At 37.9% G+C, this 24935-nt stretch overlaps 1 long non-coding RNA gene across 5 annotated transcripts in view; it reads right to left on the bottom strand.

Annotated features, from left to right (window-relative positions):
* The window catches only part of LOC121019088 (uncharacterized), a 525799-nt gene that overhangs the window by 455019 nt on the left and 45845 nt on the right, over nucleotides 1-24935 (bottom strand). For all 5 annotated transcript variants that reach the window (XR_005785440.1, XR_005785442.1, XR_005785443.1 and 2 more), the window contains exon 3: nucleotides 3386-3495. This is a non-coding gene — a long non-coding RNA (uncharacterized LOC121019088). The remainder of the gene's footprint in view (nucleotides 1-3385; nucleotides 3496-24935) is intronic.

Here is a 24935-nt window from a genome sequence, read left to right as displayed (position 1 = left end):
GCTCAGGTCATGATCTCGCAGTCCGTGAGTTCGAGCCCCGCATCAGGCTCCATGCTGACAGCTAGGAGCCTGGAGCCTGCTTCAAATTCTGTGTCTCCCTCTCTCTCTGCCCTTCCCCCACTCATGCTCTGTCTCTCTCTCTCTGTGTCAAAAATAAATAAAAACATTTAAAAAATTTAAAAAAAAGATTTGATTAAGCAGAAATATTTTACTTGTACCACTTAGCTCTGTAATACCCAGCACAGGTAATGGTACAATGTTACATGGCTTATAATTAAAAATGTGTATACCAAAAGTACAAATGGCATGGTGAGAAATCGTGTGTGGGGATATTGCATTGTTTTTCAAAGCATCTGAAAGTTGTCGCTTACCAAAAAATACTGGAAAATACGTTTGTTGCCCAGATAACACTATGTAATATGTGACAAAAGCAAAGAGAACAAGATAATGGATGATATGATCAGTCTTAACATATCCTGGTGGAAGGGATACAACAAATTATCTGCCCTCTATGAACTAGATCTTCCCAGCTGAATTTCAAACTTTGCAAGATCATTATTATGTGAAATAACTAAAGTTTGCGTAATTAGAAAATAAAAGGTAAAGAATGGATTCTTGAGAGCAAGCGAGAGGTGGGGGAGGGGGAGAGGTTTTCTTCTGTTTCTAGCAAAGGAATTTTAACCCTGTGTCCATTATTTAAAAAAAAAATACTAGTTATAAGATCCTGTGGGATTTCCCCTGATCTTAACTCCAGGAGAAAGCCTACTTAAAGCAAAATCTGCAAAGTATGGGGTGCTGTTGTTTTCAAAATATTCAAAACACAGGTGGGGGGGGGGAAGGAGAGTGGCATTTTGATTTTGCTGACTGCCCAGTGTCTTCTAGTCTTAGTCATTGTTTTACAAAACAATTGTATATCTGATTTAGTTGTAGCCACAATGCTGACCCTCCACAAATCTCTGCAATATCAGCGTGGCAGTCCCAAAGGGTTTAACATCTTAAGTTTTCAAACAATGGAAAAGCAATGTGTTCAATGCAGGCACTATGAATGATTCCTTGGTAACTCCTAGTTAGTTCTAAGGAGTGACTTGGTTGTGGCCATTCCAAATATCACCTAGTCTAAATTTCTTTCTTTTTTTTTTAATGTTTATTTATTTATTATTTTGAGAGAGAGCGCTGGGAAGGGGCAGAGAGAGAGAGAGAGAGAGGGAGAGAGAGAATCCCAAGCAGGCTCCACTCTGTCAGCACAGACCCCAACGTGGGGCTCCACCCCACAAACGATGAGATCACGACCTGAGCCAAAATCAAAAGTTAGGCACTTATGGGGCGCCTGGGTGGCTTAGTCGGTTGGGCGGCCGACTTCGGCTCAGGTCATGATCTCGCAGTACGTGAGTCGAGCCCTGCGTCAGGCTCTGTGCTGACAGCTCAGAGCCTGGTGCCTGTTTCAGATTCTGTGTCTCCCTCTCTCTGACCCTCCCCCATTCATGCTGTCTCTCTCTCTATCTCAAAAATAAATAAAAACGTTAAAAAAATTATTTTTAAAAAGTTAGGCACTTAACTGACTGAGCCACCCAGGCACCTGACCTAGTATTAATTTCTGATATCTGATTTACCATGTGCACACCAAACTGGTTTGAAACATGAATTCCCAAAGCTGCTCAAAACAGCAGCTACTTTGAAAACAACAATTTGTAACTATACACTAACCTGCTGTTTGAGATTCGCTAATTATTCTTTTTTTTTAAGGCTCCTCAAAAATTTTTATTTTACTATTTTTTCATATGAAATTTATTGTCAAATTGGTTTCCATACAACACCCAGTGCTCATCCCAACAGGTGCCCTCCTCAATGCCCGCCACCCACCCTCCCCTCCCTCCCACCCCCCATCAACCCTCAGCTAATCTTAAACATGCATTCTTTTTTAAAACATTTCAATGTACTTAAATTTCAAATCAGTATAACATACACATAAACCTCTTACATAATTATAAATTCTCTTCTTTTTGCAATGGGCTCTTAACAGAGGGGCAGTTTGTTATAAAGGAAAAAGAAGCTGGACTTGATTTGAATCAAGACCTGAGACCTAGATTTGAATCCTGGTTCAACCATATATAAAGCTGGGTGACTTCTGGCAAATTATTTAAACTCTCAGGGTTTCATTTTTTCTTCTATTGGGGGAGGTATTTTTGCTGTAAGCGTTAAATGAGGTAACTTGTGTTTATCACAGCACTTCATCTGCACCTAAACTAGCATATTAATTTGCCCAAGATTTGAACTTGCTCAAATTTAGAGGTCTTACATACTGTAGAGCTCTTTGAAAGAAAATTCATCCCAAAGAGGAGGGGGTCTGGCAAGAATACAAACTTTGAAAACAAACCTCAAAGTTGATTGAGAGGACTAATCCTAACATATTGGTATTTGTCATTCTATACACTTGTCGATAACTTAAAGTAAAAATTGAAAGAGCTGTTTTTCTAAAATTTCTACAATATACGGGGGCACAATATATACTCTTTGGGGATTTGCCTTTCTCCCGAGGGCAGCAGCAGTGGGGATGAAGTGGGGAGAGAAGCAGCAGTGGGGAGCACTGCTCCTGCTGCACTGAGCAGCAGTGGGGAGAAGTCAGCAGCAGTGGCCATGCCTGGTAGAAGCAGTGGATTCTGTTGAAAGTTGGCAGTAGTCCCAATCAGAAGCAGTGGTACAGGAGAAAGGGATGTTCCCAACAGAGGTAGCTGCCATGTTTAGAGAGAGAGCCTTCACCCAAAAACACTCAGTGGGAGAAGTGTGGTAACCAGCAGGAGTGCCCAGGAAATACCAATCTGCGCTGTTCTGTCCAACATGGTACCACTAGCCACATATGTTGCTTTTAAAAAATGAATTAAAATTAAAAATTCAGTTTCTCAGTCTCAGTAACAGACCCATCATCGTAGACAGTTCTATTGGACAACACTGGACTAGTAGATGACTGCTTCGTTCCAAAGCACATGTGAAAGACCCCTTAGAAGCTTCCCAAATGCCTGAAGACTGAGGCAGGGGGAGAGGGGGAGGAAATGAGGTCCCAAAACAGCAGTTAGGGGTAACAGCTGGTGAAGTAGAAGTTATTCCCTTTAACATGACTTCTTTCCACCCAAGGTGAAAACTGGGGGAATTCAGTGCATGCACAAGATATGGCTAGCACACTGTCTTTAACGTAATAAGCTTCAACAAATATAAACTCTCTTCTGCTTAAGATCTCTGCACCGGTGTTAGTGATTTCTAATATAACTATCATTCCATTACTGGAATGATTTCCCAGCACCTATATTAGATCATTAACCCCTTAAAAAGCAGCCAAAGACTCTTCATTGAATAAAGAACATGGTACAAAGTCCTGAGACTCATATCTTACCAAGAAGAGCACAGACACTGGAGCCAGAGAGCCTGGGCATGAATCCAGGTTTGAGGCTTGCTGGCTGTGGTGCATCACCAGTTAACCTCTCTGAGCCTCAGGTTTCTCATCTGTAAAATGAGGATAGTAATAGCACAGACATCAGTAAGTTGCTATGAATTCCTGACACATCACCAGTGCTAGAAAAGTGTTTGTTAAAGAAATATTTCCACTCCTCAACACACTGATCTCCAATCACATTTCAAGTTGGTCTTCTGCTATTGCCTAGTTCCCTCTCTACATTTCAACTGTGCATTATTCCCTCAGCTTGACTTAAAACTTTTTCCTTTTCATATCTATTGAAATCCTACATACACATCTTTCAAAACACACCTTCTAGAAGAATTTTTTCCTAGAAGATTAGTCTTACTTCAGCATGTCGATAACCTATGGTTCACCTCAGGATTATAAGCTTTGTTTCATTCTAGTTTGCCTTGTTCTTCATAGCTTGGTCTTGACAGGTCTGTACTCACCCTAGATTGTAAATTCCTCAAGGAATGATTCATGCTTTTGGTCCCCAGAATACATGGCTAAAATAGGTGCTCAGCAAATTCTCAGAAGAGGGTGAGAAGGAGGGAGGGTATGGCATGCCTTGGCCTTTCAGACCAATTCTATAAACACCTATTTTGTCTGAGTGCTGTGTTTTACAATCTGCACATAAGTGGCTTTTCAAGTTGTCTAAACACAGTATCAAGCATAATATCCTTCAGATGATGAGGGAAAATATCTGTTAATCTCCATTACATGGTCTGCTTAATGGTCTGCAAATATCTAGGTTTCTTCACCCTCTGGCTGTGTCACAAGGACTTCCCACCAAGCATAATAGCCTGGAACCCAAATGTTCCTTTGTGGGTACTCCACTTGCTGGAAAGTGGCAGACTCAGGAGAGTTCTGTCTGTGATCAAGTGTACTTGTTTTTTTTTTATGGGCTATTGATTTCTAAGAATTACACTTGATTTTACTTTTACAGACATAAAAAAATCACATAGGAAAATGACAAATGGATCATGAACAGATATTTTCAAAACTATCTCCCAAAGGTAAACCTTTGACCAAGGAGGATGTTGGGCAACACAACAGTACATCGGTAGTATCCCAAGAAGGCATATCACTGAACAAAGGAAGAACCAGAGAGATGCACAGAATGTGTACACCTAGACCATCCTTACATTGGTTAATTCTCCCATGAATAAGAGTTCTCTACATTTGTGTTCTGGGCCTATCTTTACTCTGGAAGGGATCAAAACTTCTACTCATGGAAATTATTTTGAGTAACCAGGACATAGGACATATGACCAACAATTGTCAGGATCACATATCCCTATCCTTCTCCCATTGGGAGGCAGTGGCTAACATTTTGTAAAGTGTACCCACATGCTCAGCATTTATCAACCCAATCATGGACACTAAGGATTTCTGCACAGGACCTTTTGCTCTCTCCATTCAAAAAGTAGATCGGTAGAGCACATCTGAAATCCAATATGATTCAAGCATTATCTCTGAATAATTTCTAGGCCATCTCTTTTTTTGATCTTTAAAAAACACAGAAATCACACGTCTTTCTTAATTTTTTTTTCCTAATAGGTCAATGGCTGAATTTTAGTTGATACTCAGTATCACACAATGTGAACACATCTTGGCTAGGGCTGCTGGGATCTGTGAGGGGAAATCCCCCCTTAGAACTCCTCACTCTTCTTATATTTTTACGTAACTCCTAACAAAGTAAGTACAAATAAGCAAAGAGACCTCACCTCTTCTTACCCTCAACATTTTCCTGAATGATGTTATTTCTTTGTTAGAAATATAAGATGAAGCTTTATGAGTCTTTAAAAGTCTAAAGAAAATAGCTACTAATGGTATCTTTTTATTGCCTACAATTCATCCTGCTGGAAAAGGCAGTAATGTTCTTAGAGTTGATTATAGCTCAGTCTTAAATTTTCTAATTGTTTTAGATTTTTCACTTATTTTAGACATTTTCACTTTGCCCCCTAGAGTAAATTAAGATGAAAGGTAAATTAAAAGGGAGGAATTCAACATAAAGAGAATAAATAAATAAAACGCAGATTGCAGAGCAGGAATGAAAACAAGGTCTCCCGGACCAATCTGTTGAAGGAATGTTACAAATGTGAAGTGTTTACTATTTTAAACATTAATCATGCACTCACTCTGTTTATTTAGCTATCAATGTTTTTCCTGTAACTCTGACTTGAAAATGTGTAAGCTGTTTAGAATTAGGACTCAAACTGAAGCCAAATGATATGTTGATTATTTATATTGCATAGCTTGTCTTGAAACTTCAGAGGTGCAGTCTTTTCATTTCAATTCACACCTTTTTTAAAAGTCATTATTATTTTGTATAATGTGACATCTCAAATAACTTTTATTGCCACCCACTACCAGACACCCAAGTCACAGCCATTAAAGATAGGGAGCCTGAGTCCTCCATCAATGGGCCTATTCAGAAAATTGCCACCATCTTGCTTTCACTTAGAATCTATGCAGTGGCCCCAACACATAAGACTAGCTTAGTCATCAGAATTAGGATTTCCAAAAAACTGTAAGTTTTCCAAGTTTCTGGCATTATGTTCTTGAGAGATATTAATTATTTTTGATAAAATTTCACAGTTTGGGCCTGCATAGAGAAAATAGCCATCAAAGGTACCAAATAGTCATCATGAATAGAAGCCTCTCATCGAATCTCACAAAATTGTAAGTCGTGTTAAGGGCAGAAACAGATCACATAAGGTTGATTTATTATTTCTTTCCTTTAAGAAAGTGAGGAAAGCATTATAATTTGCTCCTGGAATAAAGATATGTTAGAATTCTTCCCATTAGAACACCTAGAATGACATGGACAAGATCTCCAAAGGTACATATTTTCCTTGAAGACTGTTGCTGTTGCCATAAAATTATCCACATGACACAGGTGTGCTGGAAAACTGTAGCATATTTATTTTCTTCAGTTAACATAAAATTCCTCCAGTGCCCCACCCCCTTTCTTCTAATTTTAACAGTTCAACCTCTGGTGAGAGCTGTTTCTTCCACCACACCTTTTTTTTTCTCTCAATTGGTATGGTGGATCTCCACATGATTCTTGGGCTGTTGTCTGCTGCAGGGTCTCATTTGGTACTTGGTGAATGTTGGCTCATTCTCACATGTTTCATACTCAGTGTTCTAAGGACACTCAGCCTCCCATACTAATAGGTCAGACCATGCCTTGCCTGGCACTCTGCCTCAGCCTTCTTCAGGAAACTCAGAAGATGAGCCCCAACCCATCTCTGACTTTCTCTTCACGGTCCCTGAGAACCAGAAGGGCTTCCCTTCCTCTCCCCTTTGGGTCAGGCCATGGGGATTCTTTCCTGCTCTATCTTGTCACCCTTACAAGAGTGAGATTTTTCTTCCCCATTTCTTTTTTGGTTTTTCATTTGTTTGTTTGTTTGTTTGAATTTATTTTTGAGAGAGAGCAAGTGGGGAAGGGGCAGAGAGAGGGGGACAGAGGATCCAAAGCAGGCTCTGCAATGACAGCAGCAAGCGTGACGCGGGGCTGCAACATACAAACTGTGAGATTATGACCTAAGCCGAAGTTGGGCGCTCAACCAACTGAGCCCCCCAGGTGCCCTGCCTTCCCCATTTTTTTGATGGCTATGACAACAGAGTAGTTGTTGAGGATAGGACGTCATTTATGTGAGGAAAAACGTGTAAGTTTTGTCAGTTTGATAGTTTCTAGTCTGCATCCCTTTGGAGTTATGTAGAGGGCAGTGAGAACTACAGGTCATAGATTCTTCTAGTCCATCCTCTCTGTGTCTTTTACCATACTCCATTCCTCAGTGGTAACTCCACTTCTGCCCTCTGGGTTCCCAATGCCCTTAGAAGCTATTCACCTCCTTCAAACTAAACGTTTCTGACAAACTAGCTCATAGACATCCAATGTATGATATGACTTTAGGTACCACCGTGCTTAGAGGAATTATGAAGGACTAACACTTGAGCCCAAGCAATGAACCACTAAAACTGGAATTCTGAGAATTAGTGGTTTAAGAAGTGCATTGATGGAAGAAAAGTTTTTCAGTTCTGCTGAAATAATACCTTGTAGATGAGATGATCTCATGAGGTTTTTCTTTTTATTTTTTTAATTTTTTTTTCCAACGTTTATTTATTTTTGGGACAGAGAGAGACAGAGCATGAACGGGCGAGGGGCAGAGAGAGAGGGAGACACAGAATCGGAAACAGGCTCCAGGCTCTGAGCCATCAGCCCAGAGCCCGACGCGGGGCTCGAACTCATGAGGTTCTTCTATTTATATGTTCAACCACGAATGCACACACATGGACACATGTGCATGCACATATACACACAAAGACACTTCAAACTGAAATATCAAGACATATAAAAACGAGATTAACAAATATTAAAGAACTTTTAAAACTAATAAATATTTTATAAGTATATAGTGTTAATTGTGTCAACACATTTGATACAGACTTCCTTAAATAAATAACAAAGAATCACAGTAAAATAAAGAATTAGACAAATGACATAAACTAACCAAGCCAAAGCCCAAATAACTCAGATGGTTCCAGAATTACCCAAAGAACTGACTTTTAGCACAGTGTTTTTACTTATTGACAGAAACGGTCACAGGTATCTTGCTGTGACCAGTAATTGACAACAATACCAACTGTCCTGTTTTGTAAAGGATTTGATTTCAGGCAAACCTAACTATGTTTACAAAAGCTGATTTTTTTAAATTATAGACTGTGGGAGTCTGAACTACTCTTTTAATGTTTTTAGTAACTGTAACAAAAACTTCTAGTATTTTAAATACACAACAATTAAAGAATATGTGGCACTTTTTATCATTTTGCTCCTTCCCTGGAACTTCTGACAAGAGAAAACTTTTAGCAGCATTTAATGGATGGGCCTCACCTTGGCCTGGCAGCTCAGTTTATGCCTCATGATAGTATTTTGAGAAACAAATCCAGATTTGCCTGGGTATATCTTGATGGACTTTCTTTTTTTTTTTTTAATATGAAATTTATTGTGAAATTGGTTTCCAAGCAACACCCAGTGCTCATCCCAACAGGTGTCCTCCTCCATGCCCATCACCCACCCACCCCTCCCTCCCACCCTCCATCAACCCTCAGTTTATTCTGTTTTTTAGAGTCTCTTATGGTTTGGCTTCCTCCCTCTCTAACTTTTTTTTTTCTTTGTTTCTACACCTGTCTAGGCAAACTTCAGTGATGGTTTTGTTACATGTGTTACTTCCTGGAAAGAATAATAAATTACTTTTCCAATGTTCAGCTTGAAGCTTCAGTCAGATCCCTTCCCTCAATTGCTAACCTTTCCACAAGTACCCATGGGAGAGTGTGACAACTATGTTGCTCTGAAGTGGAAAAGCCTACAGCCTCGAGTGGTGGTTGGCTTTACGGGATAGATTTTCGCCTTTAGGAAGGATCATTCCCACATTGCTACTCAACCTTCCTTCATTTACAGCCCTAAGTGTGTCTGTTGTTAAGGCACCGACGCTGCATGAGGTTTCTGCACATCAAGGAGGCTCAAATATGCCCTCGCGTTTGCCATACATCTGCTCCCATGGGTTCAAGGCCCTCTTCAGGTAATTGGGCATCTACACTCCACATATATTCTCTGGATGAAAAGAAATGCAAATGTGGGAACCTAACCCCCCCCCCCCCCCCCGGCCACAGTAAGGATCAGCATCCCTTTCAAGGAAATCTGATTGCCTACTACTACAGAAATGATTTATTATTCCTTGACTTTGATTTGGGTAGTCATGTAAGATTTTAACATTAAGTGTATATATTATAATAAATCTATTTGGGATACATATTACCTGCTTGACTTCACTGTTTTATGTTTTAGTTGAATTATCTCTGAACTTCAATAATCCTCTGAAATAAGGCATTATTTAGTTTGAAGAAATGTAAGCTCAGAGAAGTAAAGGGATTTGTCCCAGTTCATGCAGTCAGTAACGGCGTAGAAATTCTGAGTTCCTGCCCAGTGTTAAATTTTGTATTTAACAATGTGGGGGCACCACCTTCTATGCTTTCAGCCTGCCTTTTATCCCAGCCACAGCTCTGGCAGCCAGTCTTACACAGGGATACCCTGCAGTGCCTCTCTCAATCATATGGCATATGCCCTGGAGATCCTCTGATTCTGTGATACCCAGCTGACAGTCACACATGCAGATATCCATTATGTGCCCAGAAGTGTCAAGAGCGGCTAAAGGCTTTCCCCTTCTGTTCTTTGAGAGGATTCTGAAACATGTCTGCACAGTTCCTCAGAAAGTGCCAGAAGGATTGAGTGTGTTGACTACATTGGTGGCCTGCTCAGTATTGCACCCTTGAACCGTTTTACTCTTCAAATCCCATTTCTTGTTCCCTAGGATCACTTCCAAAAAAAGAGGGAACTCTGCTCTCCAGAGGGAACCCAGGGTAAAACAAGGACATTATGTCACACTCTGAAAGTGGCAGGAGAATGTATCAAATGGGGGAATGATTTGTTTTCATTGGAGAAATGAAATGGGCTCTTTTAGTTTTCAAAGGCAAGTTTTAAAGCCAGGTCTAGAAGGAAAGCCATTAGCAATGGAAAGTAACCAGCAATTTGAGGAGAAAAAAAAAAAAAAAATAGTTCAGGCCTTTGAGAAGGACTAAGTGTATAGACCAGAAAAGAGAAAAGGGGGAAGGAGACTGACATAGAGGGCATGGGCCCCACAAACATAACAGATGACCTAGGTCCCAGGAAAGAAATGGCCAGCAGGTGATTCTCATGACAGATTGTGACCAACAAACCTCATGACCTGCACTGTTTGTTCCAGAGTTGTCTATGTTGAGTGGCTCTTATGATTTCCCCAAATCCTCAGCAAAGGTGGTTAATCATGGCAATCTAATGTGACTTTTACGGAAACTGGGGAAATAGAGGTAGAAGTTGTATTTGTATTCGGGGAGAAGTCAGGAGGAGAAAAAGCCATAGCCTCCCCAAGCACTACCTGGGGAGCGAATGGCAATAATAGAGCAGTTTTGGGATAGGCCCAGGAAGAGAAGTGATAGACAATGAATGGGACGTCTAGGCACCTACCAGTAATCAGCAAAATAATTCAGGGATAGGGTTTCCTATAGTTACATAGGAAATAGGTTTGAGTTGTTTTATTTAGACATTGAAGATAAAGACAAAAGAATTTGGGAATATTTGGGCAATATACACATATATGGAGTTAAAGAAATGGACAGAAAGCATGCCATTCATACATTTCATATAAGAAGGAATACTCAGAACATTCATTTGTTCCTTATATATTTATTTTTATTATTATGTTGTTAAATGTTATTATTTTTTATTTTATTTTATTATTTTAAATATATTTTATATACTTATTTCATATATATTTCATATTATTTCAATATGAAAATTGAATATTATTGAATTATTCAATAATTGAATATTGAATTGAAATTATTCAATATTATTTCATATTATAATATTTCATATAATATATTATTATATTTTTATAATATTATTATATTATTATTCTTATATTTACTATTATACATTTGTGCCAGGTACTAACCTAGACACTGCGGGAGAAAAGCAGTGAACAAAACAAAAAAATATTTATTCTACTGGAGGGAAATATAAAAATTAGTAAAAATATAGGTTCTGTTGGACAATAAGTTCTATAAAGAAAATAAAAGAAGAAAGGGACAGAAATGTTTGGAAAGGAGAGCAATAAGAAGTGTTGGCACTATTTTTATGTTTCTTGCAAAAGAGCACGTTCTGTGGACTATGACAACCAAGGCCATGTATCTAGGCTTAATCAAACACTTATTCAATGAATGTCAAATGTTGTTTGATTACTTGCTATGGACGAGGTGCTGAGCTAGGCAACATGGTGAAGACAAAGATGAACAAGAAATGTTTTCAAGGATCTTTCAGGCTAACCAAGATGCTTAAGTATTTACAGTTTAGCAGCCTTTCTCCATTGGGGTCCCACAAGAGAATTAAGGCCTAATGTCTTTAGACTTTTACTTTAAGTAATAAATTCCCCTCTCTCCTATGAATCCAGAGTGTTACTGGTTATGAACCATCCTTGGGATAACTGAGAAAATAGTTACTCAAATAATTTTCTGTTGTCTATGGTAGAGATGAGGAATATCAGTTGGGAAAGGCAGAAAGGCATGAATAATAAAAAAAAAAAAAAACAGATCCTAAACCTGTTTTGCTTTGTTTTATTTTTGTTGGTAGTTGTTTATTTTTGAAGACATTCAAACCACTGATATTGATGGCTGTTATTATGGGATAAATACACTAAGAAACAGCAAGGCAATTTGGCCTCTACAATTTGTTTGGTTTTAACGAAATATTTACCTTGGAAGAATTAGATGTACAACATTCATAAAATGAGATATGACAGTCACCTTGTTATCTTCCTTGGAATTTGAGGCTTGGATGAAACTGAAACCACCTGGACTCCACTAGAAGACACATCAAGGAGCATAAAGATTAAGACCATTCTGTTCTTGAGCCTTTACTGTGAGCAATTTTGTGTTGGGGCTTTGGCTTCTCCACCAGCCTGGATGTTTTCTTATTGCTGCCACTGGCAAATACATTTATCACATATACTTGAGAATGTTGACTATATCTTATAAGCTTGTCTGATTGAATCATATTGTTTAGTTGTTCTGTACTGTTGTGCTGTCCCTGTATATTGTCCTTGGCTTTTTCTCAGGAGGTGTCACCAACCTCACATTCTCCTTTTAGCTGGAATAGACTTTATTCTAAAACATTTTAGTACTACCTAATGAAATAATGGATCAAGGTAGCCTTCATCTATAGCTGCCAAAATCATTAGGTGAAAGACTTATAGGAAATTTTATAATGGATAGAGCAGAGGGACACCACCTAGGAAGCCACTCACTGATTGATTAAACAGATGTTATGTGTTTATGGAGATGATGCAATAGGAAAGACACAGCATTACCTATGAATTCTTGGTCAAAACTCTGAACCATAATCTAATCAATCACTAGTAGGCAGGAAAAAGAAAAACCAGTTAAATGACACCATGAGAAAGCAATACACCAATGTCATTCCTCAGAATAAAAATAACCAATTAGTCAAAGTATAAGTAGGGGAAGGGAGCTATTATAGAATAAAATAAAGTTAAGATAAATAACAATCAAATACAATTATGGTGTAGGTTCCATAGAGTTCTGTCTAAAGGGAGCAGTTCAGACCCTGGAGGGGCAACAAATTGGCATGCCTTACCAACTAAGGCTTCTTAGCACATTTTCTCCCCCAGAAGACCTAACTTATCTAGTTCTTTAGAATTCTTCTGCTTCTTCTCTCATGATCTCTCTTAGCTAAAACTCTGATCATCATTGTTATCATAACAGCTTCTTGTGACTAATAAAATAAGCATGGACAATAGCATACTTCATTGCTTCAAACTTGGAGAAAATGTGGTAGAACTGGCCCAATAACACAGTTTCCAGGAAAACCTCAAAATGTCTCAAAACATTTTCAAATCTTGGCAACCAGATTAGGGCTTTAGAGACTTTAATACACAGCAGCCACACCCACACCCTAACTCATTCCAGCTCCCCTGTTCAGAAATCTAACTTTGGTTGGCATTGGAAACTTGACTTACCGCCTAACCTCATGCCCGAGAAATACATGTTAGAGATTAGTAATTAGCCACTGGACCCTGAGTGGCAGCATTTTTACTTTCTGCATATGGATTTGATCATTACCTACCAAATCCAAGAAACTTGAAATGTTAGTGGTATTTCACAAAAATTATACTCTGAACATGACTGTATTCAGCCCACAATTTGTGCTAAGTTGTCTGAGACAGAAACATATCAGCAAAGAGTCTAATGCATAGCTTAAAATGATTGATTCAAGACTAAATCAGCAACGCTAATTTCTTGCAATGCTAGTTACATATGGTTGCATTAGTATTCCCTTCTCAGAAATCCAGCTGAGAATCATTATTTAATGAAAGGCTTACAAATTGCATCCTATTTAATGGCTTTCATTGCAAATTCCTTTGTAGAAATGCAAAAAACATGTAAGTGACCATGTAAATTGTATGCTGCAGTTGCAATGAGCTGGGGTATTTTATTTATGTGTTCATGAAATATATATGTATGTGTGTATGCATATAGTACATATTTAGGCATATATTACAAATACATCTATACATACATACAATATGGCACACATATACAACATATAATATATAGAACATATGCAATATATATGATACATACATACATTCATGTCAAACTGCCTTAGGTTTGAATACTGGCTATACCACCCATTAAATGTATGTCCTTAAACAATTTTATTCCTTAATATTTAGTTCTCTCATCTTTAAATTAAAAAAAATTTTTTTTAATGTTTATTTATTTTTGAGAGAGAGACAGAGTGCAAGCAGGGGAAGGACAGAGAGAGAGGGGAGACAGAATCCTAAGCAGGCTCCAGGCTCTGAGCTGTCAGCACAGAGCCCGATGGGGGGCTCGAATTCATGAGCTGTGAGATCATGACCTGAACTGAAGTCGGATGCTTAACTGACTAAGACACCCAGGCGCCCCTAGTTTCCTCACCTTTAAAATAATAGTAATAATATCTACTCCCCAGGGTAGATATTGTTGTTATAAAGGTGAAAAAATTTTCAAGTAAGACACTTAACACACTAGGGCACCTGGGTGGCTCAGTCGGCTAAGTGTCCAACTTCGACTCAGGTCACAATCTCACAGTCTGTGAGTTCAAGCTCCCATCAGGCTCTGTACTGACAGCTCAGAGCCTGGAGCCTGCTTCAGATTCTGTGTCTCCCTCTCTCTCTGACCCTCCCCCGCTCAAGCTCTGTCTCTCTCTCTCTCTCTCTCTCTCTCTCTCTCTCTCTCTCAAAAATAAATAAACATTAAAAAAAAAAGATACTTAACACACCATCTCACACAGACCAAGTCCCCACTAAACATTAACTCTGTTTCTAATGTAAAAATAACAACTGGAGGAATTGAAATTTGTTACAGAATGAACTGCAAGATCTATGGATTTTTAGTTATTGAAGAGTTGAACCTAAGCAGGAAAATTATTCCAAGATCTGTGGGTAGTTCAGAGACAGACTGTAAAGGGAAGAAAGTTTGTGCAAGAATTCACATTTAAGTAATAATTTATTGCAGTTTTTCTTTCAGGTTAAGATAAGCCACCTGATTCCTATATAGTATGTATATATTATCCTATATGATTCTTACATGTAATTATATACATATATATATTTACTATTTTATAAACTAAAACTAAATATTTAGCCAACTAAATAGCAAGCTTTCATGTAAAACATTATGACTTGAATAACTCTAGATTTGCCTTACTTGAAATACTAATAGAAAAAAATAGATTATTCAGGGCCTCACCAACCCAGGTCTATCGACTTGGCTTTTTTCTCATTAGGAAACAGACACAAGGAATTTTACACAAGCAGAATCATGAATTTAACTAGTTGGAAGTAAACATTTTTCAATGTGGCCACAGAAATGGATAGTCAAAGACTAAGCCAATAAATCCCTCTGGACAGGATGCCAAAAGGAAAGTCCCCATGCACTCAGTCAAGACAGGAATCACCAATTTCTAAGATTTCTAAATGGAGCCACAGTCAGAAAAATTCCATGTAGTGTGATCCTTATTAATATGAAAACTGTGGCTATCCTGACACCTGGATACTCCATTAATTATTTTTACCCAAAGCAGATTTTTTTTTTTTTAGGAAAGAAGAGAGTTAAGTGAATTAATTTTCATTGAATTAATTTTTGTTTTGCCTAAATATTCTTAGTGTAGCCATTTTTTAAGTCATTTGGTGACATTAATCATAGCCATAGTTTTATCTATTTTGTAGAACAGAATGTTTCCCCAAATGTTACATCACTTAATCCCCACAATGGACATTGAGCTACATATTGTTGACCTCATCTTAAACTTGAAGAAAATGAGGCTGAGAGGTCACATGGCTAATCCAGACTTTCATAAGTAACAGCTCCAGAGATACCCCTACCCCAGAATTTCCTCTGTGTAAAGTTGCTTTGAATGTTGTGAGCATGCCTTCTTCATATGCTAGATATTTTTAAATCGTAAGTCAATGGCAAGCTTTCTTTCTTTAAAAAGAAAAAAAAATAGTGGTTTACTGTATTCTAAATCAGGGGTAAAAATGATGTCCCATTGAAAAACCACGACTGATTCTTACGCATGCTCAATGGACCTGAAATGAGCTAAATCCAGGAAAGAAGCCATGATCTCTCCATTTAAACCAGGAGTTCCGTGTCCATCTCCGCTGTCAGAAATTTGAAGAATATCCACATTTTCCACGTGCTTTATCAATAGCTACCTCAATATTTCTAAACTATCTGTCACTATAGTGCCTAGGTAATTAGGCAGAGGTGCTCAGGCACTGTATTATTTGAACATCATTTCCATGGAGCAAAGTCAGCTTGTAACATTTGTCATCATTTTGATGGGTTTCCTATCACTTAAATAACTAAAGGGGAAAATTACAATTTCCTCTAAATTCATTTGTAGTTACTTTCACAAATACTTCTTGGCCACAATCATCATATTGAACATTGGCTATGTGTCAGCTAAATCCTTGGTGATTATATCAGCACAATTGATGGTCCTAGTTAATTTCCCAGATGCTATTCTGAGATCTCTTTTTTCCAAGTAGTTTTTTAAATGTTGGAAATCACTTCCAAATACACTTCTTCTATTGGTTCTCTTTTTCAAGGAAATCAATTGACACGGTATGATCTTTGATGCATTATGTCTGATATACATGAAGAGAAAAAGCCTCTTGGATGATCTTAAACCACTGTGATTAGGTTTTTAGGTTTGACTTTTTGTATAACCACTAGAAAAGGAAATATGTATGACAATTTTAGGATGTTTAATCTAGAGCAGGGATTGGAAATTTATAAATCTACATCACCAAATAGTTTTATAAATAAAAACATTCTTAGCCATGCTCATTCATTTACATATTGTCTATAGTCATTTTCATCCTATAATGGCAGAGTCAAGTGCTATGACAGAGACCATATGGTACACAAAGCTTAAATATTTACTAACTGGCCCTTTAAAGAAAAAGTTTGCAGACTCCAGATCTAGGAGTAACTTTGGTTTCTGGCAATAGTTTAAAAGAATCAAAAAAAAAAAAAAAAGTTTGTCTTAGCTGGCCTTCTTTTAGCCAGAAATCCAATATTTCCTCACATTTCAGGACTCATAATTGATGGTCATAGTGATGTCCTTGAAGTACTGAAAAGCCTTGAAGTACCTTCTGAATCAGCAAAGATTAAATCTCACTCACTGTGGTCTCTGTTATCTAGATTCATAGTCTTATAACCGTTAAGCAACTCCAACATCATCTTTCACAAAAGAGCAGAAACCTCTTCTACTACATGCTTTCCATGTGGTATTTTAGTCTCTATTTACAGACCCAGTGAGAGGGGGAATACAACTTCACATGATACCCATACTATTTTGTAGCACCTCTGACTCTTACTCATGCTAAGTGTTTTTCAGCTCACATTGAGTTACTACCTTCCTGCCACTCACTTGCCCTATTCTAATATTGTAGCTGCTAGTAAATTATAAATGATAGATCTGTGACTTTTTATTAACCAGAATGCTAATTAAACAGAACACCCCATCCTTCCACTCTGCCTTATCAGAGTAGATAAAGTAGGTTCTGAGTAACAGGCACAGGTTTGGGACTCAGATACACCTGTGCTCAACTTCTGGCCTCACCATTAAAAATGATGTTTTTCTGAACATCAATCTCCTCATTTGCTAAATGGAAAAACAAGAGAATTTGAAAGATGGTATACAGAAGGTTCAGCATGTTGCCTAACACAAAAGAAGCTTTTATTACTAGTAGAAAGAGCAGGCATTTTAAACACGCTACAGGAAAACATGCAAGTTTCAGAGAACTCTAAGCTGGGGGAAGCACTGGGGGCATCTTGGGAACTAAAAATAATCCTATATTTAAGACTTCATTTTAAAAAGCTAACATCGCCTCATGTTTGTCATAAATATTCCAGAACAAGAATTTATCTATCTAGTTCCCTATATGCCACTATGCAGAAATAGGGGTTTAGAGCTTGATTTTAGCTCATGAAGATCCCCAAAGAGTAAGCAGTGTAAACATCAGACATTCTAAATGTATACAAAGGAATATTTCAAGAAGTACATACACCTTTTCAACTCAGAAAAATAAATTATGCAAATTGCTAAACCAGTGAGGGCCAGATTAAGAGTGTCTGTCTCTTTTATTCAGCATTACTGTGTTTTGAGAGATCTAGCCATGTCTGTAGCATCCAATTTTAATATGGCAATTCTCTCCTATTCTAGCTTCTTCTGTTTAAGGCAACATATTGAATCTCTTGGGAGAAACTCACCCTGTATCTGCTCAATTGAAAACATGAGGGTGCACATTCTGAGCTACATATGCTCAGGTCCAAGTTTCCAAGGAAACAAGGGACTGCTCGTTTATCTGCAAAAATGAACTGATGAATCACTTTCAGCCTGTTACAAACCTTGATTATGAATCAAATTGCAGTGTAGAGTCTAAAAACTGTCAATGTCTTGTCATCTCTGCCTGGCAGACCCCTGACGCTCTGGAAGCTGGCAGCTGGGGGCAGGCATTAGCTGAGTTATCTCGCCACTACTTCCCTCTGAACTGTTAGTGAAATACTGTCACTGATAGCCAGATCCACACTGCACCTATGTGTGGATAGCCTTCAATTGTTTCTATCCATAAAGCCAGACAGGGCCATGTACATTCGGGATGTCCCAGACCAGCCATATGGGAGGTACTTCTATGGTCCTCCCAGCTCTGGCAAGGACTGCCAGCTCTCAGGTTCACACCCTGGACTAAGCAAAGAGCCACTGGACCCTCCACCTCCAAATCTTCACTGGCATTCAAACAGTGGTTGATAAGCATTTCTGAAATTCTTGAATATGAAACCTCCTGACCATTCTTTAGCATTTACTGGTCCAAGTACTTTAAAGGTGTTACTTTAATAATCACAACAAACTTTGAGGTAGATACCATTATTATCTTCATTCTCTAGAAACTGAGGCACAGACAGGGGAAGTGATTTCCCCCAAGGTCACATAGTTTGTAAATGATAAAACTGGGATTGGAACCCAAGCTGTGTCACTTCCAATTCATACCCTTAACAACTTATTCCATCTTGTAGGATACTGACCATTGTGTTTTTGTCTAAGTTTCAAATGAGTATTCCCATTCATTTATTCATTCATTCATTTATTGAGCAAATATGTACCAGACATCTATGCTAGGCCCTATGGCCATAATAGCAAACAAGAGAGACAGAGTCCCTCACGGAGCTTGCATCTTACAGAGGAAACAAATAATAAACAAGTAAGCAAATACAAACCAGATAGGAACTGTAATATGATGGCAAAAAATGAAATCAACACTGCAGTTTGGGATGATGACATTGGAAAAGACCATGGCATAATGAAGGTACAGAAAGGAGACAAGATGAAGCAGAAGCAGAAATGGCTAGATCATCCTGGACCTCAGACAGCAGACTGGATTTTATTTTAGGTGGAGTAACAAATTATTGAAGAGTTTTCATCATAATTGAGGTACAATTGTTCTCTCTTCCTATTGCAAAGAAACTATATAGATAGGTATAAAATACACCTGTGCATCAGAGGTAGAAAAACACATTCACTCCCAGCCCCAATTACATTTTTCTGGAATGACTTTAATCACATACACTGAACATTTTTCAGTGTTCTTAAAAGACTAAATTAGCTTTCCTATTATTTATTTACTTGTGGTTAAGGAGAAAGTACACTGAGTAAGAGTAAGAAAGTATGCTAACGTGAAGGAGTGTCACTGCTCAACAGGCAGAGAAAAACAAATTTAAAAGGACCTGTTGAATAGGCACCAGGCTAACGTGAGTATCCATGAGTAGACGAAGTATGGACCCTTCAGTGTATTACCCTGTAAAGAAATGAACCCACCTCTATGGACAGTCTCTAGGCTCCAAGGGATAAGGCCTTGCTTTGTTTCACATCTGTATGCCTGTGTCTGGCATAGTATTTTATTTAGCATAGGTTTGCCGAAATATCTGTAGATGGAAGGAAGAGAGAAAGGAAGCAGAAAGACAAAAAGAGAGAGGGAGGGAGGAAAGGAGGAAGGCAAAAAGGAAATAGCACTCTTGGTTATGGGCTGACATCTTTACCTCTTGGTTTTGCATCTTCTTGACTGTTTCTTTATTCTCAGCACTCCCTAACCCATCTTCCTGGGATTTAAAAAAAAAAAAAAATCCAGCATGACACTTCCAAAAGATTAATATTTTCATTTCAACATTTCTGAAAGTATTTCAACGAAATTGCTTTCAAATGGTTTATTTTATATTAGATCATTGAGAGATAGATTAATGTCATAAACGTAGGTACTAGCAAGCAATATTTTTGTCTCCTATGTGCACATACGGTATATTTCATAACCTCTGATAACTTAAAGTCACTAATTTAAGTCAAATTAGGGAATGGGCAGTATAATAATTGCTATATTTCTGCTCCTTCTTGATAACAAATGAGGCTTTTTTTCTCCACCAGTTTATAATAGTGTGCTTTTTCTTTGGCTAAGATATAATAGCACTGCTCTACACGAACAAAAATATTTTTACTGGCTATGTTATTACTGAGAAATGCATTGGGAAAATGTAAAAATATTTCACCTTTATGTTGAAGAAAATAAACACAGTGGATTAAATAAAATTTTCACAGCTGTTGACACGTGCCATATGTAACACTTGGTAAACGTCAAAGAGGCTTTGGCTCCTTCTGAGAATCAGAGACTAGAATTGGTGGGGACCTTAGATATTTATTGATCCACTACCCAAACCCACCTCAGCACTTTGGGAAAATGAGACCTAAGGATGCTGATGGACAATCCAAAGTTTATGTAATTAATTGAAGAACCAGGACTGTTAGACTTGTTACCTGAGCTCCAGCCTGCGCTGATCCCACTACACAATGCTGCACCCTGATGCTTCACTGCACACTACTGGAAGTCAGCATTAGGAAAAAGAAAGATCAATTTTGGCTCTAGAATCAGACCAATCAGACTTCACATCCTGACTCAGACTCTGACTATCTCTTTGATCCCGTGCAACATATTTTAACCTATGCAAGCCTGAGCTTTTCCATTAAGAAAAAAGAGATTTAATAGTGCCAACCTCAAATATTTGTTCAAATGTCAAGTGAAACAGTTAAAGTACTGGCACATTTTAAGTGCTAAATAAATCTTATCTATTACTACCAATATTATTAGCATTATAATTTATTATTATTATTTAAACATGTTACACATGAAACAGTTCTGCTGATAATTTTTAAACACATTTGTTTGCTAAAATGGAACTCTAAGTTCTTATGTACAGACATAAAACTCTGCTAAGAAAGTGTCTAAGTTAATTGGCTCTAATGATCCAAATATTAAGCATCCTTCTTAACAATTCCACCAATTCAAATAAATTGAGAAAGTTGGTACTAAGGCAGTACACTGTAGAAGATGAACCAGAGCTGACCCTTGCCTCCAGAAACCGTCAAATCAACGGCGGGGTCAGGGGGAACACAAAGAGCAACAAGGCTTATAAAAGACCAAATGTGCTGTGTATGGTATAAGAGAAGTGACAAAGAGGGGCTTTGGGAACAGAGCAGGAGGAAGGAATTCAGGCTGAGAAAGCAAGAAAAACTTCGTGGAAGAGACAGTGTTTGATCCGAGCCTTAAAAGCATGTGGAAATTAGAGGAAATGATGTGGTCAAAGAACAAGCTACAGGTCTCCTGTGTTCCAGGCATCTGCAAGCTGTGTTTCCCAGGATTACATAAAAGCCCATGTTCCTCAGAAACACACAGGATATTGGAAAATGCTGAAGAGTACAAGGACTGAGTCACAGTGTGTGGTGGAGGTAGAAAGATTGGAGGGGGAGTGAAAAATTAGGCTGGAAAACTGGGTTTGTGCCTGAAGAGCATCATGGTGAGACATGTAGACCTTAGAATGACAGCCCATTATGCATCCCAGTTCTGCCTCTCAGAGTCATATGAGCTTGGCAGATTGCTTAAGCTCTCTGTACTCCAGTTTCCTCATTTATAACATGACAATAAGAGTAGTGTCCACTTCATAGGGTGGTTATGACAATTACATGAGTTACTACCCATAAAGCATCAAGACCAGTATCTGAAATAGAGTTTGGTCACTGTTAGATCATCATGACTATCATTATTGCCATCACCGTCATCATCATCATTACCACTGGGGATATTTATATACCATATTGGAGACTGAAGATCTACAGGTAATCATCTAAAAATGCATCCTGGTCAAAGCACTACTTTATGAAAATGACTTTGGTGGGCTGCATACACTTAGTTATTTGACCTAAAAATTGTGTATGACTCTTATTTATTACAAGAAGTATGGAAAATCTGGGTTGCAGAAAAGAAAGATCAACTTTCCTGGTAAATTAAAGAGCTATATTATAGCCCAATACAAATTTTGTTTGCATTGTTTGCTTTTTTTAAACTATGAAAGTAGTAAATAAATGCATTTTGGTTATAAAAATATAACCAGTATAGAAGTGAATAAACAGTGAAAGTTCCTTCTCATCCCGTCTCCCAGCTCCCATGATCACCCCTATCTCTGATGTTAAGTATTTAGACTGTAGATGTTAAATACCTAGTATTTAGGTATTCCAAGCTTGTTTCTACACATTTACAAGTATACATAACCTTTAAGCTTTTTAAAACCATACAGTTTTCAATTTTCCTTTAACTCAACAGTATGTTTAAAGACCTTCATATGTAATACAATAAATCTGTCTTATCCCTTTCAACTGCTGCATAGTTTTCCAAATGTCATTTCTTACCTTATTTCATTAATCATTCTGTTCATGAACACTCAGGTTACTTCCTGGTTTTTACTTTTATAAACAAGGCTACAGTATACTATTCTACATATATTATTGTGTACATACATGCTCAAATATCTCTAGAGGACAGACACTCATAAGGGAAATTGCTGATTCAAAGAACATTTTCTTAAATTTGGAGAGATTCTGTCATAGTGGTCTCTGGAAAGTTGGTACCAATTTACATAACCATCAAAAATGAGTCAGAATTTTTTAATAACTCAAGTTTTAAAATAATCAAGTTCAAATTCCAGACTAATGGCATAATTAATTTATTATTCTATATCAATAGTTCTTAAATTTTTTGGAGTCACACGTCCCTTTAAGAATCTGATAAAAGTTATGGATTTGTTCCAAAGAAGAGAGTGCATAGACACAAATATACTGAACTTTGATATTTCAGTGGATGTTTCATACTCTAAGCTCAACCCAGGATGAAGAACCTCTATTCTGGATAAATCAAAAGTTGTGCATTTGTGGGTGTGATGAGTGAACACTGCATCCAGACCTGGATATCTATGGGTACCTCTCTGAGAACCTTTCTTTAGATCCTCTTTTTCTACCTCAAGTAGATGGCATGAGACTGGGTAAAACAGTTGTCTCTTTACTGCACTTCCATCTGACAGTGAAAAATCTGCTTTCATGTTCATTTTATTCAAGTGGTTTCGTTCTTCAGCCTTCAGTGAATGTGTTTGTATCTGTGTGTGTATGTGTGTGTTTGTTCGTGCGCCCCTGTTCACGTTGATTCTTTGCAGCAAGTTAACATGGAACCAGGCTGACTGGGTTCAAACTTCTGATTCTGACACTAACTAGCTGTGTGACCTTGGGGAAGTCATTTAACCATATAGGCCACTACTGGCCAATAAAACTTACTGCAGTGATTGCAATGGTCTATAATCTGTGCTGTCCAATACATTCATCCCCAGACATATGAAACTATTGGTCACTCTAAATGTGACTATTATTGAGGAATAAAACTTTTAATCTTTTATTTAATTCAAATTAAAATCAACACATATGGCTAGTGGCTGCTATATTAGTGCTAATCAGTGCTAATCTGTAGTCTTTGTTTTTTTCTTGTCTGCCAAAAAGGGATAATAGTAGTTCCTACCTTGTAGTTACTGTTACTGAGTACTAATTATATACAAAGTGCCATTTTAACATTATTACTATTGGGGGAAAATAGATATATGGCTCTCACCCTCAAGAAATTTGAAATCTGATGGAAGAGACAACACGTGTGTACGTGTGTGTGTGTGTGTGTGTGTGTGTGTGTGTGTGTGTGTGTGTACATACGGGGTGGTGAGAGGAGAGAGAGAGAGGCACAGTAACTCAAATGTTAAGTGATATTTCAAGTCAAACACCTGTGCTGTTGTGCCTAAATAGTAAAAGATAATACACTGAATCCCTGTGTGGAAGCATTGTGAATTGAACTATTGAACCAAGATTTGAACTATGTGTAAGAGTTTTAGTCAGAAGGTGAGAAACAAAGTTCCAAAACTAAAGCAGGAAAAGGAGATGATAAAAGTTCATCAGAGAATGCAGAGTAGGCCTGTGCAGCAGGAAGGTTAATCAAGACATCTAATGAGCAGTAAAATTGGGCGGTACAACCAGAGGCAGATAACCAGAAGTCTTCTATGGAAGATTAAAGAGATTAAAAATTTATTCATTGAACACAAGAAAAACATTTGAAGGTTTGAGGGTAGGCATAGAAGTTTCTGGCATCAACTAGCAGGAGAAAGGTTGACTTCAGACAACCAGAGGATATGTCAGGCAACAGAAGGGCCAGAGGCTGGCAACCGGTGTTTACTTGTCATGAGGATCACCCCCAGATTTCTTCCCATATAGTCTTTCTTCATTCCTCCTGTCAGATATAAAATTCTTTTGCCTGCAATCGTCCTTCAAGCTTCCACAAAGGCCTTACTCTATTATCTCCACTCTCAGGGACAGACCTTTTTAATGCTTTGCTATTCCTGCTGTTGTTCTGAATATCAAAGTAATAAGAACTCATTGCAGAAAATTTTAAAGTACTGAAAAAGTTAAAAATGCAGAAGAAAATACAAACTCCCACCACCAACACCAATTATGCCTTCAGTCTGGTCATTTCATGACTTACAAAATTCTTCTTGCATTTCTAATGCGTTTTTTTCCCAAAGTGCTGGGACAACGACTGTGCCTTTTACAACATGCCCCAAATCTGACACAAGTTTAGTAAGTGTTCTTCCACTGAACAAACAATGGGTAGAAAGTTTCTAGGAATTTTATATGCCACAACTTACTTAAAAGCATGGCAATTCCACTCTACAATGAATCACTCTGAGAAACCTAGACCTAACTGCAAACACGTTATCATTTCTTCCTCAAAGTCTAAATTATGGCATTGAGGAGGGCACCTGTTGGGATGAGCACTGGGTGTTGTATGGAAGCCAATTTGACAATAAATTTCATATAAAAAATGGGAAAGAAAAAAATAAAATAGTTTTAAAA

The sequence above is a fragment of the Herpailurus yagouaroundi genome, unplaced genomic scaffold (genome assembly GCF_014898765.1).
Source record: "Herpailurus yagouaroundi ecotype Mexico unplaced genomic scaffold, PumYag 221, whole genome shotgun sequence".
NCBI lineage: Eukaryota > Metazoa > Chordata > Mammalia > Carnivora > Felidae > Herpailurus > Herpailurus yagouaroundi.
Note: the sequence above shows the minus strand (reverse complement) of the source record. Positions and strands in the feature narration are given on the sequence as shown.